Source organism: Oncorhynchus mykiss, chromosome 30, assembly GCF_013265735.2.
Source record: "Oncorhynchus mykiss isolate Arlee chromosome 30, USDA_OmykA_1.1, whole genome shotgun sequence".
Lineage (NCBI taxonomy): Eukaryota > Metazoa > Chordata > Actinopteri > Salmoniformes > Salmonidae > Oncorhynchus > Oncorhynchus mykiss.
Genome location: NC_050570.1, coordinates 17,405,063 through 17,420,174, shown reverse-complemented (window position 1 = coordinate 17,420,174; position 15,112 = coordinate 17,405,063). Strand labels below are relative to the sequence as shown.

The following is a 15,112-nucleotide window of genomic DNA, read 5'->3' as shown; positions in this document are numbered from 1 at the left end:
GCCAACCCCTGCTTTAAGAGATCAAATGTAAACACTCAGACAAAACAGCAGAACTATCATGTAGGCTGTAATATGATTATGCACATACATTTTTGGAATGACGTTGTCTGCCAATGAGTAGGAATCGTGCTAGTACAGAAACAGAGAAATAATGATCACCTCTTTCATATGATCATTACTGGGTGGTTCCTTACATAATTAGAACCGTGTTCGCATTTTCTTAGCTTTGCATAGAGATTCTGCATTAGTGCACCTGAAGTGTTGTCTCTTAGGGACAATAAAGGGACAATAAGGGGTGAAATAAGGCATTAAAGGGTGAAATAAGGTACAGTCTATGCGTTCACCTGAATATGACACTCTTGCACTGCCTTGGACTCCGATTTGCTCTGTTATTTAACACCATGGCTGAAGTATAAAATATCGGTTTGAACAGCCTGGAGGTAAAGTTATCTCCTCATTCTCAGCTTCTGAGCTCCCAGGGGGCATAAAATGTGACTCCTATGTTGCTTGTCTGGGGTTATGCAGAGGGAGAAAGTAAATGTGCTTTTTTACTGTTTGGTCAGCAGAAGTTTAGAAATATATTAATAATATCAAGAAAAAAGTATATTTCCATGTTCAAGCAATCTCAAATGCAATGTATTGAACCTCTCTATCTTCCATCATTCCATTGCCATCTGGCCCTTTGTGGATGAGCTAAACCTTTTGTCTATGTTTTTCCTGTTTTCCAGACTTTTGAGATGATCCCTAAGCCGTTAGTTGGCTAGCAGAGTGAGTTGTGAAGCTGAACAGCCGGAGTAGTGGAGGCAGCAACAGCACAGATGTGCTCCACTGAACAGCAGCAGCAGGGCTGTCTCTCTCCCTCACACACACATGCGCACACACACACACTCACATGCCCCTGTAGTGAAAGAGCACACCATCACCAGCTCAGGCTGTCACAGTGGCAGAGACACAAAGCCCTGTGCCCAATGGGAACCAGAAGCTGACTCTGGAACACAAAGAAGAGAGAGAGAGAGGGGGAAAGAGACTTCAGTTGCCTTTTCATCTGCAGAGGCAGAGGGAAGAGGTTGATGCACTATAGATAGCGGGAGCGAGGGGGAGCGAGAGGGGGAGCGAGAGGGGGAGCGAAGCAATTGCAGTCAGGCTCAGTTGCTGCTGTCAAAAGCTGGAGGCTCAGTGAGTATTATCATAGGGAAGCTGGTGGAGCAACATCACAGTCCAACACACACTCTCTGGACAGACGGACCGCAGAACCAGAGACGCACAGGCAACACACACACACCGAGTGAGGACCAGGCTTGCGAACGTGGATGGACCACCGGTCAAGATCTGGGTAAGACAACTTCTACTATGCAAAAGCCACACATTCACACAGGCATGCACCCAGCACAGACATTGAACACATGGGATCCCCACAGCACTTGGGACAGGACTCCCTGTCACTGACATCCACCTGTAATCAACTGAAGGTGTAATAGCATTAATTAATTAGGATGTAACACCACATATTAGATTGGAGCTAAGTGAATGGATACTGTATAATCATCCTCTTTTGTCTCCCTGCCTTGTGGATTTTTGTGCGGTTTCCTATCACATCAGTGTCATCCCATTCCCAACCCTTCTGTTATCACTTCCAGAGGCTCTGTGTGTTGCTTCTCCATCAGCCTCAGGTCAAAGTGGGTTTGTGCAGTCATAACAGATTGTTTTCCAAGGAGCTAGACAGACATCTGATGTTGTTATCACTTTGGGTGGGTATTTTCTCTCTGTCCCTAAAACGTGTCTTCTGTATTTGCTTCCTCTGTACCACCACGTTCTGCCCGTGTCTTTGCTCATCCTCACACAATTAGAGCTTGATTGCCAGGACAGAGAGGAGGCTGCACCCGGGATCGACCCCGCAGTCGTCTCACTGTGAGGGGGATGTGTTGTTGGACTGACTCCCTGTCCTGCCACAGTCAGACTGTCTGGCTTAGTGGGACTGACTGAATGACTGACTCTGGAGCTCTAGGGCTTCCAGCCGCCCTAGTCAGACAGACAGACATGCAGTCAGACAGACAGACAGACATGCAGTCAGACAGACAGACATGCAGTCAGACAGACAGACATGCAGTCAGACAGACAGACATACAGTCAGTCAGACATGCAGTCAATCAAACAGACATTCAGACAGACATGCAGTCAGACAGACATGCAGTCAGTCAGACATGCAGTCAGTCAGACAGACATTCAGACATACATTCAGACAGACAGTCAGACAGACAGTCAGACAACAGGAACAATAGCTGCTGGTGAAACAGTCTAGTTCTCCTATCCAATCTGCCTGCCTGTATGCCTGGACTTATTTCTGATGCCCGTTTTTATTGGTTTTCCTGATGGATTTTTATGTGAGAGATGAGATAAGATGCAATGAGACAAGATGATACTTTGTCTGTTATGGGATATTGGATGGGATATTGGTTAATCAGAGACAGGAGAGCACCGGTAGCAATTGCACTTATAACCCTCAGTCAATTGCGTTTAACAGCACCTAGCCACAGGATAACCCTGCCCATCCATAATGAAATGGCCTAATGAATTGTTATGGCACCCATGGTGCCTCCAAGTGCAATGTATCCATTACGCCTACGGATCTCTGCCATCTCCCGCTGTTGCATATAAAGCTGTCCACTGTGTTCAAATGTGACATTACATCTCCTCAGCACTGGCAGAGCCGAGCCTCATTGTTTCCCAGCATGGCTTTGAGGCCAGTAAAACAGCCATGCATCCCCTGTAAGCAAACTTAGAGCACCACTACTGTCACAGTGGGCAGAAGAGAATGGGGGAGTGGAAAAGTGGTGGAGGACAGCAGAACACTGCCCCTGTGTGCTGTCAAACGCCTGAGGGCTACTAGTAGCATGTAAGTGGCAATAGTGAAAATATCCAGTTCGCTCTTGAAATATGGGCATTCCACTTTAGTTGACTTCCCACTCTCTCACCTCTTCAGCTGCATAATGAATGTTCAGAATGACCTGTCCTGAACCAACTGCAGCACTGTGAGTCGGCAACATCAATCATACCTTAAGAACATCAAACCTGGTTCACAGCTCATAGAGGTCATTGAACAGATAGGCTCCTTTCAACATTTTTATTTAACCTTTATTTAACTAGGCAAGTCAGTTAAGAACAAATTATTATTTACAATGACGTCCTACCCCGGCCAAACCCTTACCCGGATGACGCAGGGCAAAATGTGCGCCGCCCTATGGGACTCCCAATCACGGCCGGTTGTGATACAGCCTGGAATCAAACCAGGGTCTGTAGTGACACCTCTAGCACTGAGAGGCAGTGCCTTAGACCCCTGCGCCACTCGGGAGCCCAATATTGTCAACCTCTGTTACAGTTTTACGTGTCAGATTGTCATTTACTACATTGCCTTGTTATGAAGGTGTAATACGTACAATAGAGATGTAGTGATTGGAATTAACACCATTATGTAACTTGATTCGGTATTGTACTATGATGTCTTTGGATGTCCACCAGCTGGTGACTAAAGCCAATAAAGGAGATTACAGAAGGAGCCCTGCTTGTGTTCGCAGGCAATATTCCTCAGTTTTGTCCCACCACCACAATCCCATCATCATACCACACCTGTCCACCGGTCATTCCACCTCCTCCAACCATAATGCATTTCCTCTGTTCCCGCTTTGAGCGGAACCCTTGTAACAACATGGCCGGTTCATTTGGCATCTGAGCTAATGAGTTTGCCTGTGACCCCTTTGTAGCACCCAGAGCATCTGCCAACGCAGATACTACAATAGCAGGTCAGAACAGAGGAGAGAGTGAGACAGGGATTTGTATTCCTTGGGGGCAGCGTTTTGATGTCTTTCTGGTCTTGGCATGAAAGAGAGTGGAATGAACTAGTCATGTCTTTACAAGAGGGCTAAAAGAGAGAGCTAGGATTGATTTGTAGTGGTTTGTATGCTTTAGCTGGTTCACTGTAGCTGGTTATCATATCTATAGGCTATTTCTGTTCCATGGTCAATGTAATTAATCTGCTACAGCCTGGACTGTTAATCGCTGATAAGTAATTTGTTAATGGTTGGTTTCTCATCACATTTCAGGGATGTCAATTATTGGTCAACCATAAACTTCGTTCCTTACCCAAACACAGCCTTTAAAAACAAATAACTAATCCTGTTGTTTTCAGAAGGTTTACAAAATGGCAGAAGATAGAGGCATGGAAGTGTGAGAGGCTGACAGTTAAAAACATGAACCTGTAAGTGTAACTGAGCGTGGCCGCAGAGCCGGTAAATCACCTAGTGGGCAGTGGGGAGCCGGAGGAGGGGGTCAGGGGCTGTGAGTTCATTTCATTTTATGTATTTTCTTTGCCTGGCAGCTCGACTTGAAATAGTGTGACTTGCTGGCCATAAAATATATCTCTCTCCAGTGTGGATGTACATGAGTGGGTTGTGGGGGCAGCAGGGTGAGTTATACAGGCTCTATGCTACAGTAGCTGTATCACTCATCGTAGGCCATAGCCCCTCTGGCATTCCTGTATTAGAATACCTGTTTACTGTGGCCTTTGGGGGACAATGGCTCAGGTTCCTCTTTGTCTCTCAGTGGGCCTGTTGCTTGGGCCCGCTCTTTAATTACAAAATGAATGGTCTAGTCATCAAACAAGCCACAAGCTGATTGTACCATTGTGCCATAATCTGATTGATGTGAGGGCACAGGGTATTTGATTACCCTACCCATGGTCTGCCCACCACTTGTCAGCTGCAGGTGGCCTTAATTTGATAGATTTGTGTTTGTCCAAAATAGCTATTTTATTGCTTAAATGTTCCCACACACAGCCCCGACCGACCCTGGCGAGAAGTTATAATAGAACCCTTTTGTCTGGTGTGACCAGACTTAAACCGATTGCTGGTCTGATTAATCGCTTTTCTTATGAAGCATTTTGCGCACGTTAGTTAATAGTTTACAGGGTATTAGACTGAGCTGACTGAGCTTGGGACCGGCAACCTTCAGCAGGGGAGCTGAGTGAGTGTGATGATGAAAGGTGAAGATGGATGATCAGTCAGATTGTGCTGGAGCTCAGCCATCCACCAGCATTCTCCTCAATCAGCCTCTCTGTCCAATGCATGACTCTTATCTATCATCTAAAGCAGGAGATCATGGTATCAGTTCAGAAGCATGCCATCTTTCCTCTGTGTTAAATAATAATGAGTCAGTTCCTCAAATCGTCTCCGGAGGAGGCAGCAGATACAACAGCAGCAGGAGAGCAGAGGAGGCACAGCTATATAGCAGCAGGATGTCGGGTACATTTATATTTCATATAAGTGCTATGGCAGAGTGTGGTAGTGAGGACAGCTAATGATGGAAACTGAACCCAGCTATTTCCTTCATTATGCCGGGTTAATGTATATGTGTGGGGCGGAAGGCAGAAGGAGAGATGGAAGGCAGCCTCCTCGTCTCCCTAAGTGTCCCACGAGTTGGAGTGTATTTTTAGGGTCATGTTTTTTACAACTCTATCTGTATCTGTGTCATTTTATAAGGCTGCTTACGAGCAGGGGGAAGGGACCTATACCATTCTCCAATTCCAGTTCTTTCTGGATGTTTTGAACGAAGAAATCAAATGTGGTCCTTTGTGTCTGTCTGTACATTTTGGTGACATTTGGATGGTGAGAACCTTCTAAGCATTTTGATGACAGTTGGATGGTGAGAACCTTCTAAACAGGCTGCCTCATCCTCAGGGAACATGAATTCAGCTCAGAGAGAGTGAGTGGAGAGAGTGGAGCTGTTTGATCAGAAATACTGTACCTAGGCTTTTTCATTTCCTAGGCTTTTTGTATTTGTATTTAAGACAGCAGGCAGCAGCTACAGTCGTGGCCAAAAGTTTTGAGAATGACACAAATATACATTTTCACAAAGTCTTCTGCCTCAGTTTGTATGATGGCAATTTGCATATACTCCAAAATGTTATGAAGAGTGATCAGATGAATTGCAATTAATTGCAAAGTCCCTCTTTGCCCCAAAAACCTTTCCACTGCATTTCAGCCCTGCCACAAAAGGACCAGCTGATATCATGTCAGTGATTCTCTCGTTAACACAGGTGTGAGTGTTGACGAGGACATGGCTGGAGATCACTCTGTCATGCTGATTGAGTTTGAAAAACAGACTGGAAGCTTCAAAAGGAGGGTGGTGCTTGGAATCATTGCACTTCCTCTGTCAACCATGTTTACCTGCAAGGAAACGCGTGCCGTCATCATTGCTTTGCACAAAAAGGGCTTCACAGGCAAGGATATTGCTGCCAGTAAGATTGTACCTAAATCAACCATTTATCGGATCATCAAGAACTTCAAGGAGAGCGGTTCAAATATTGTGAAGAAGGCTTCAGGGCGCCCAAGAAAGTCCAGCAAGCGCCAGGACCGTCTCCTAAAGTTGATTCAGCTGCGGGATCGAGGCACCACCAGTACAAAGCTTGCTCAGGAATGGCAGCAGGCAGGTGTAAGTGCATCTGCACAAATAGTGATGCAAAGACCTTTGGAAGATGGCCTGGTGTCAAGAAGGGCAGCAAAGATTCCGCTTCTCTCCAGGAAAAACTTCAGGGACAGACTGATATTCTGCAAAAGGTACAGGGATTGGACTGCTGAAGACTGGGGTAAAGTCATTTTCTCTGATGAATCCCCTTTCCGATCGTTTGGCATCCGGAAAAGAAGCTTGTCCGGAGAAGACAAGGTGAGCGCTACCATCAGTCCTGTGTCATGCCAACAGTAAAGCATCCTGAGACCATTCATGTGTGGGGTTGCTTCCCAGCCAAGGGAGTGGGCTCACTCACAATTTTGCCTTTGAACACAGCCATGAATAAAGAATGGTACCAACACATCCTCCAAGAGCAACTTCCCCCAACCATCCAGGAAGAGTTTGGTGACAAACAATGCCTTTTCCAGCATGATGGAGCACCTTGCCATAAGGCAAAAGTGATAACTAAGTGGCTCGATATTTTGGATCCATGGCCTGAACACTCCCCAGACCTTAATCCCATTGAGAACTTGTACTCAATCCTCAAGAGGCGGGTGGACAAACAAAACCCCACAAATTCTGACAAACTCCAAGCATTGATTATGCAAGAATGGACGGCCATTAGTCAGGATTTGAGACACTTTGAGACAATGGGAATGACAGAACGGACTCCAACCCAGGGTTGAACTCGTGGTCCAGTCAATAACGGGGTTGTGGTTTTAGAGCCAAGAAAAATCCCAAAACAACAGGAACATGGGAGAAATCAATGAGGAGAAGCTGTATAGCCTCACTGTGATTTCCTGAATCCCGCAGATTAACAGGAACAGTGCTGTGGGTAACTCTTCCAATAGAGCGGCCGTCCTGTGCCCTAGCGTCCATGGGAACAGAGAGGAGTTGAGTGGGGATACCTAACTCAGAAACTAGGGTAGCGTCCATAAAACTCTCATCCGAAAACAGTTGGAGCTCATCCTACAGGAACATTCCCTAGGCGATAATCCAGCTCTGCCCAGTTGCACAGTCTCAGGAGTAACCGACTCACTCATCGCCAATGATTCTCGAGGGAACTCGGGTGGCTTCGGTTCTTCTCGGAAGTGCACACTTCGGGGACCTCCGGATTCCTTCAGAGGTGAGCAAGCAGCAGCGGATGAACAAATGTTCCCGAGACTCAACCTCCTCTCACTCCGGCGTTCTCGTCGAGCCCCATCAATCCTAATCGTAATGGCGATGAGGGAATCGAGGTTCAATGGTAGCTCCTGCGCTGCGAGCTCATCTTTTATTTCCTCCAACAGTCCATGAAGGAAGGCATCGAACAGAGCCTCCAGATTCCAGGCACTCTTGGCGACCAATGTGCGAAACTCTAGCGCGTAGTCTGTCACACTACGGTAGTTCTGATGTACTTTCAGTAGTTTTCGTGCCGCCTCTCTCCCTGGCACCGGCGAATCGAATACCTTCCTCACCTCCACAATGAAATCTTTCAGGTTATGGCAAACGGTGGATTGTTGCTCCCAAACAGCCGTCGCCCAGGAGAGTGCCCTTCTGAACTTTAACGTAAGTAGATAAGCTATCTTCGATCGATCCGAAGCCAGCATATTGCTCCGAAGGAGGTAAAAGGGGTCCTCGGGGAGCCGGGGTAGGCTGAACAAACCCACCACTAGTAGGGAAGTTACTGAGTGGCTGGGAGGTCTCAGATGTGGCATGCTGCTTGCGAGCTAATTCACGGAATTGCTCTGTTAATGCCTTGAACCCCTGGTCATGATGTTCCGCCAGAGATCGGAACCCCTCCATCAGGTTCGGAAGTAGCTTCTCCTGTCTCTTAATGGTAGTTCCCTGCAGGGAGACAGCGTGATGGAGCTGGTCCAAGTCTGCTTGGTAAGTCATGGCCAGTTCGTACTATAACGACACAAGGTGAGACCCAGATGCAAATACAGGAGGCAGATGGTTTGAGCTCTGATATTTATTAGAATCCAAGGGTAGGCAAAAGGCGGGTCGGGGACAGGCAGGAGTTCATAGCCAGGGCAGAGTCCAAAACGGTACAGGGCGGCAGGCAGGCTCGAGGTCAGGGGCAGGCAGAGTGGTCATGCAGGCGAGCTCACATTTAGGACAGGCAAGGGTCAGAACCAGGAATGATGAGAAAAAGAGAGACTGGGAAAAAACAGGTGCTACGAGAAAAACATTGGTTGACTTGTCAAACAAGACGAACTGGCACAGACAGACAGAAAACACAGGTATAAATACACAGGGGATAATGGGGAAGATGGGCGACACCTGGAGGGGGGTGGAGACAGCACAAGGACAGGTGTGACAAGATCATTCATTTAAAAAAATTGAATCTAAAATATTGTTCGGCACCAACAGTGCACACACTGCATATTTATGTTTGCCAACACACATGAGATAATTTGACTTCACTGGCTGCTTATACAGTAGAGTAGAGTGAGGAGAATACTTTGGTTCTGGAGTGTGTGTGTGTGTGTGTGTGTGTGTGTATGTGTGTGTGTGTGTGTGTGGGTGTGTGTGTTTTTCTTGGATGGCGTTCACTGTTCTCTCTGTTTGACAGGTGAACTCTCGTCTGTGTGTACTGGGTTGCCACACTCTTAAGGTTAAGAGGACAGAGTGCCTTTGGACCACTGGGATATACTATGAATTTATCATGCACAAGTGCCTCTCTCCACTCCAGCATGTCATTGGTTGAAATGAATTATTCAGCTTTCTTAGAAATACACAACCATCACAGATTCATAGATTGGTCGGTTGTATGGCAGTAAACTGTCAGAACCTATCCCGTCATCCTCTCCAATCCCCCCCTCTCTCGCTCGCTCTTTTTCTCGCTCTCATCTCAGATCAGTTGATCTCTCGTCCTTCGGATGAAGAGCTACCTTTCTTCCAAATGTGGTGAAGGCTGATTGGTGGATGAGTCGGGATAAACATTGTGTGATGGCAGGGAGTTTGCTGTTTGTTTGTTTGTGTGCTTGGCTGTGCTGTTTGTTGACACTAACTGCCTGTGTGCTTTTATACAGCATACTGTTTTATCCCTGCCCCAGTGAGTTCCTGTGTGATGTCAGAAGAGATCTGCATTTGATGTGCAGCACCCAATTACCCAGAGATCTCATTGTACAGAGTGGACCATGGCATGCTGCCTAGCCAAGCCTGTGGGAGGCTATGAAGGGAATATGGGATCTCTGTTAGCAGCTGCCCCAATCCAGGGTCAGTGAAATTACATGCTTAGACTGGTTTAGTGTGATTTCAATAGACAGTTTTCGTTTTACTCTGCTGTGAGCATAGCATTTAGTTGATTATCATAGCGCTAGATATGCTACAGACTGTCACCATTGTTATTTGAGACTCAATTGTTGGCCTTTTGCTGGCATTTTCTATAAGGCAAATACTCAATAATATATGATCTACTGTATGTTGCAGATTAAAATGATATATGATTGTAAAAACATATGATACACGTCACATAGTACTATTCCTGTTCCTGTTGGGAGGCAGGACCAAGGTGCTAGGGTAGGAATCACATACTGAGAGAGAGAGAGAGAGCAGCTGAGTCCTCCTAAGCTTTCATCTGGGAGAACTCAGAACCTCTGTTATTTACCACGGCTCAGTGTTACCTCTCCATGGAGCATTAGGCAGACTTTAGTATGGCCACTGCACAGTGGGGTAGGATTTCTCTCGAGCTGAGATTTACACCAGAGAGACAGGAGAGAACACCTGTCAAATACCCATCCAGCCACACACGTCTACACTCTCTGCCGCGCTTCAATTTAGACAAATCCATTTCTTCCACTCTCTCCTTCCCTGGTTCTATCAAGTTGTATAATCCCTCAACTTCCTTTAAACCAGGGGTGGGGAACCTTTTTGCCATCAAGGGCCATTTGGATACTTGTAAATTAATTTGGGGGCCATATTATTAAAATGTGCTATTTTCTGCTTTATTCATGTTTTAATGTGACTTTAATCACTGACATTGGTTGTATAGTTTAAATATGATGTTGCTTGTGCCCTTGAGTATTTAGACAAGTGCTAGTCCTATTTAAATAAATATTAGCATTGTAAATGTTGTTGTTGTTATTATGATTACTTGTTCAAACTCACCTCTAATGCGATGGCTGAAACTGCTTATCTTTGACGATCGTATGATGTCAGCTGGTAGTGAAGATGACGCTACTCTCTGTTTGTTTTCCAGGTTTGTATCAGTCAGTCTTGAGCGAGAAATCGAATCTTTGCAAGAATCAGTTTGGAAAAGAACTTCTCACAGCAGTAGGTCGTCCCGAACACAGGTGCACATTTAAGTGCATGTCTTCTCAGAACAGGAAAATACTCAGCACTAACATACATTTTGTAGAACTCAAGGAGAGGGAGGTTGTTGTACCTGGCTTTGAGCTCGTCATTGCTTTGCAGCTCAATGACTTTGTGTTGTAGGCCATCCTGCACATCCGCTGGTTCGACGTTAAACGGGGTTGCAAATATGTTCATCTCCAGTTGTTTACTTTTCACATCCTTATACTGCTCACAAAATGCGTTCGCAAGCTTTCCACATTCACCAGCATATTCCGACGTAATCTCAGGCTCTTGTCCTTGCAGAGTAGGAAAATGCACTGTGTTACCCCTTTCTAGTTGGACTTGCCACAGCTTTAATTTCGCTTTGAACAATTTCACGTTTGATAGCAGATCGCTGAGAAGCTGCTTCGGCCAGTGAAGCTTCAAGTCAGACAGATACTTGGTTATGTCCACCATGAAGGCCAAATCACACCACTTGTCATCACTCAGTTCTGCGACAGGTTTCCCCTTCATCTCCATGAATTGTTTTACTTCCTCCTTCAGTCCGTAAAACCGTGAAAGCATGTTTCCACGGCTCAACCATCGTACCTCACAGTGGTAAACCACATCACCATACTCCGATTCAAGATCAATCAATAGCTCCTTAAACTGGTGGTTGTTCAGCCTTTTGCTTTTGATAAAATTGATGATCGACACTACAGTTGCCATTACGTTGTTCGGCTTCAGGGGCTGTGCACATAGACTTTCTTGATGTATGATGCAGTTGCATACAATTAAATCACTTGGATCAAGACTGAGGCAACTCATTTATTTTTTCACTAATGCTGTTAACCCCTTTTTTGAGCCAACCATGGCTGGCGCTCCATCTGTAGTAAGGCCACTTAGTTTTTCAAACTGTGACTCAAATTTGCTCATGGCCGAGACAAGTATCTCAAACAAGTCCTCGCCTCTGGTGGTGCCCTGCATGGCTTCCAAAGACAGCAATTCCTCCCTTGTGTAAAACTCAGCGATATTCCCACGCACAGAAATTGCAAATTGGGCAGTATTTGTTATGTCAGTTGTTTGATCACATGCCAAAGAGAAAAACTCAAAATATCTTTGCGGAGTCCGTCAATGTTTTTTCGAAATCTTGTGCCATGTCAGTTTATCCACTCCGGGACGATTCTTCGAGACAAACTGACACTTTGGAACAATTTAACTTTGTCTGGTGCTAGCAACTCTGCAGTGGCAAGGAGACACTCTTTTACAAATTCTCCTTCTGAATGAGGCTTTAGTTTCTTTGCGATAAGCTCACTCACTACAAAACTTGCTTGCATAACATTTTCCCCATCCAAACGAGTTTCCGTAAAGGCGGCTTGTTGGGCACCCAAACACTGCTGAAGAGCAATGACTTCATCCACACGAAGTTGTCCTTCCAACTCATTCAGTTTAGCATGTTTCGAGCTGTAATGAAGCTCCAAATATGCCTTTTTCATTACTGCAAGTGCATCCCCACAAACTAGGCATACAGGTTTGCCTTTCACTTCAACAAAAAAAATGAATTTGTCCATTTGTCTTGGAAAACGCAACACTCTGCATGCACTTTTCTTGTCTTTACTGTAGCCATTTTCTGATGTACAGGGGCTCGATGATGATGAGCAACTGAATTTTTCATTTTATTATTGTGGAAAAACGACATCTAGAGCTTTTTTTTGATTAAAAAATGATATTTATGAATTGGCTCGAGGACCTGATCAAACGTTCTCGTAGGCCGTATAAGGCCCGGATGCCGGACGTCCCCCACCCCTGCTTTAAACCCTCTCTCTCCTATTCTCTTTGTTTCTTCAGTTTTTTTTATTATTTCTTTCTTCGGGAAAGACTGCTTTCTCTCTTCCTCTCTGTCATCCTGCAGGCTTGTCTCTTTTCTTACCCCTTGTTGAACATTTTCCTTTTGATTTTCACTGGATCGTTCATCTGTTGTTTACTCTTCATGGTCAATCGGTCTCTCCACACGTCTATTTTCTCTTCTCCTATTCTCTGTAACAAGAGGCGGTATCAAATGGTGTTAAATGTATTTCTCTGTAGACGTGGCCCAGATACTTCATTTGAATTCACTCCTCCGCAGTAGCGGTGCATGGGTAAAATCACTGGGGAAACCAAGCCAGAAAAAAAAAACATATTACAACATGTGTTGTGATAATTGCGTTGTTTGCTCTATAACCTGTTAGTTCATATGCCTTGCGACAGTATGTGCCAAAGGCCGAGACAATAAGAAGAGACAGTGGCAGAATAAATTCAACCACAGCTTTTTGTTTCATCAAAAACCAGAGAGCAACCAGGAGCTGCCTCCACTATTCCAGCAAGTTTCACATTTTAATGTCACATGCACAAGTACAGTGAAATGCCTTTTTTGCAAACTCAAAATCCAACAAATGTAATAATCAATAACAATGTAATACCAGAAGAAAAACACACGAGAAATAAGAAATATATAAGAACACAATAAGTAAGTAAGTAAGCATACTATAATACAGGGTCAGTTCCAATACCATATTTAAAATGTGCAAGGATACTAGAGGGATGGAGGTAGATATTTACAGGGTAAGGTGACAGGGATACTAGAGTGATGGAGGTAGATATTTATAGGGGTAAGGTGACAGGGATACTGGAGTGATGGAGGTAGTATAGGGGTATATGTATAAGGGTAAGGTGACAGGGATACTAGAGTGATGGAGGTAGTATAGGGGTATATGTATAAGGGTAAGGTGACAGGGATACTAGAGTGATAGAGGTAGATATGTATAGGGGTAAGGGGACAGGGATACTAGAGTGATGGAGGTAGATATGTACAGGGGTAAGGTGACGGGGGTGGGTGTGCGGGTATGTAGAGTCAGTATAAATGTATGTGCATTATTATGTGTGAGTGAGCAGATGATGTTGTGAGTGTGTGTGTGAGTGTGTAGCTCCTTGGTCTTACTGACATTGAGGGAGAGGTTGTTGTTCTGGCACCACACTGCCAGGTCACTGACCTCCTCCCTGTAGGCTGATTCATCGTCACCGGTGATCGGGCCTACCACTGTCGTGTTGTCAGCAAACTTGATGATGGTGTTTAAATCATGTGTGCGTGCCCACACAGTCATGGTTGAACAGGGAGTACAGGAGGGGACTAAGCACACACCCCTATGGGGCCTCTGTGTTGAGGGTCAGCGTGCCTGAGGTGAAGTTGCCTACCCTCACCACCTGAGATCGGCCCATCAGGAAGTCCAGGATCCAGTTGCAGAGGGAAGTTGTCCCATCCTAAGCTTGGACGGGACAATGGTGTTGAATGCTGAACAATAGTTAATGAACAGCATTCTTACATAGGTACTGTATTCCTCTTATCTAGGTGGGTGAGGACAGTCTGGAGAGCAATTGAGATTGCGTCATCCATGGATATGTTGGGGCGGTAGGCAAATTAGGTGGGTCTAGAGTGTCTGGGATGGTGGAGTTAATGTGTGCCATAACCAGCCTCTCAAAGCACTTCATGATTACAGTAGTGAGTGCTACAGGGAGGTGGTCATTTTGTCATGAAGACAGAAAGGATGGTAGTCATCATAAACATGTGGGGATTACAGACTGGGACAAGGAGATGTTGAAAATGACTGTGAATATGTCTGCCAGCTGCTCTGTGCATGCTCTGAGAACGCGCCCTGGAATACCGTCGGGTCCTACGGCCTTGTAAGTGATCTGATTAAATACCTTTTTCACGTCGGCCTCGGCGAGCGAGATCACCCAATCAACTAGGTCGGGGACGGACCTCACCCCCAGCACGATGTTGTTGTTGAAGTGTGCATAAAATGCATTGAGCTCGTCTGGTAGAGAGGCATCGTTGGGCAGATCGGGGTTGGGTCTTTCTTTGTAATCCGAGCCTTTGTAGTATGATTCGACCTTATTCCTATATTGTCCTTTTGCTTGAGTGATTTTTTTGTGATTTTTTTGAGTTTGATGACTCTGCGGAGGTCAAATTGGGACTTCTGTACTTATTCCTGTCCGCGGCCGTAGCCTCAGGGATGTCTATGAAAGCTCTCTGTGCGGTAGCCCTGTTCTTTAGATTAGCACCAACCTCTGTGTTAATCCAAGGTTTTTGATTGGGGAAGCGGCGAACCCTCACCGTGGGGACAACGTTGCCGATACATTTTTTTAATGAAGCCGGTGATGGAGGTGGATAGCTCGTCAATGTTATCGGCAGAGTGTTTTAACATATCCATTCATCACTAGCAAAGCAGTCCTGTAGCATAATCTCTGATTCTAGTGACCATTTCTCAATGGCGCGAGTCACAGGTACTTCCTGTTTGAGTTTCTGCTTGTAAAGAGG

At 45.5% G+C, this 15,112-nt stretch overlaps 1 protein-coding gene across 1 annotated transcript in view; it reads left to right on the top strand.

The window, feature by feature from the left end:
* The first annotated feature begins 803 nt into the window (after positions 1-803).
* The window catches only part of LOC110521441 (leucine-rich repeat and immunoglobulin-like domain-containing nogo receptor-interacting protein 3), a 42,282-nt gene continuing 27,973 nt past the window's right edge, over positions 804-15,112 (top strand). Inside the window, exon 1 of the mRNA XM_021598988.2 lies at positions 804-1,333. The gene's annotated coding sequence lies outside the window, so the exon portion shown is untranslated. The remainder of the gene's footprint in view (positions 1,334-15,112) is intronic.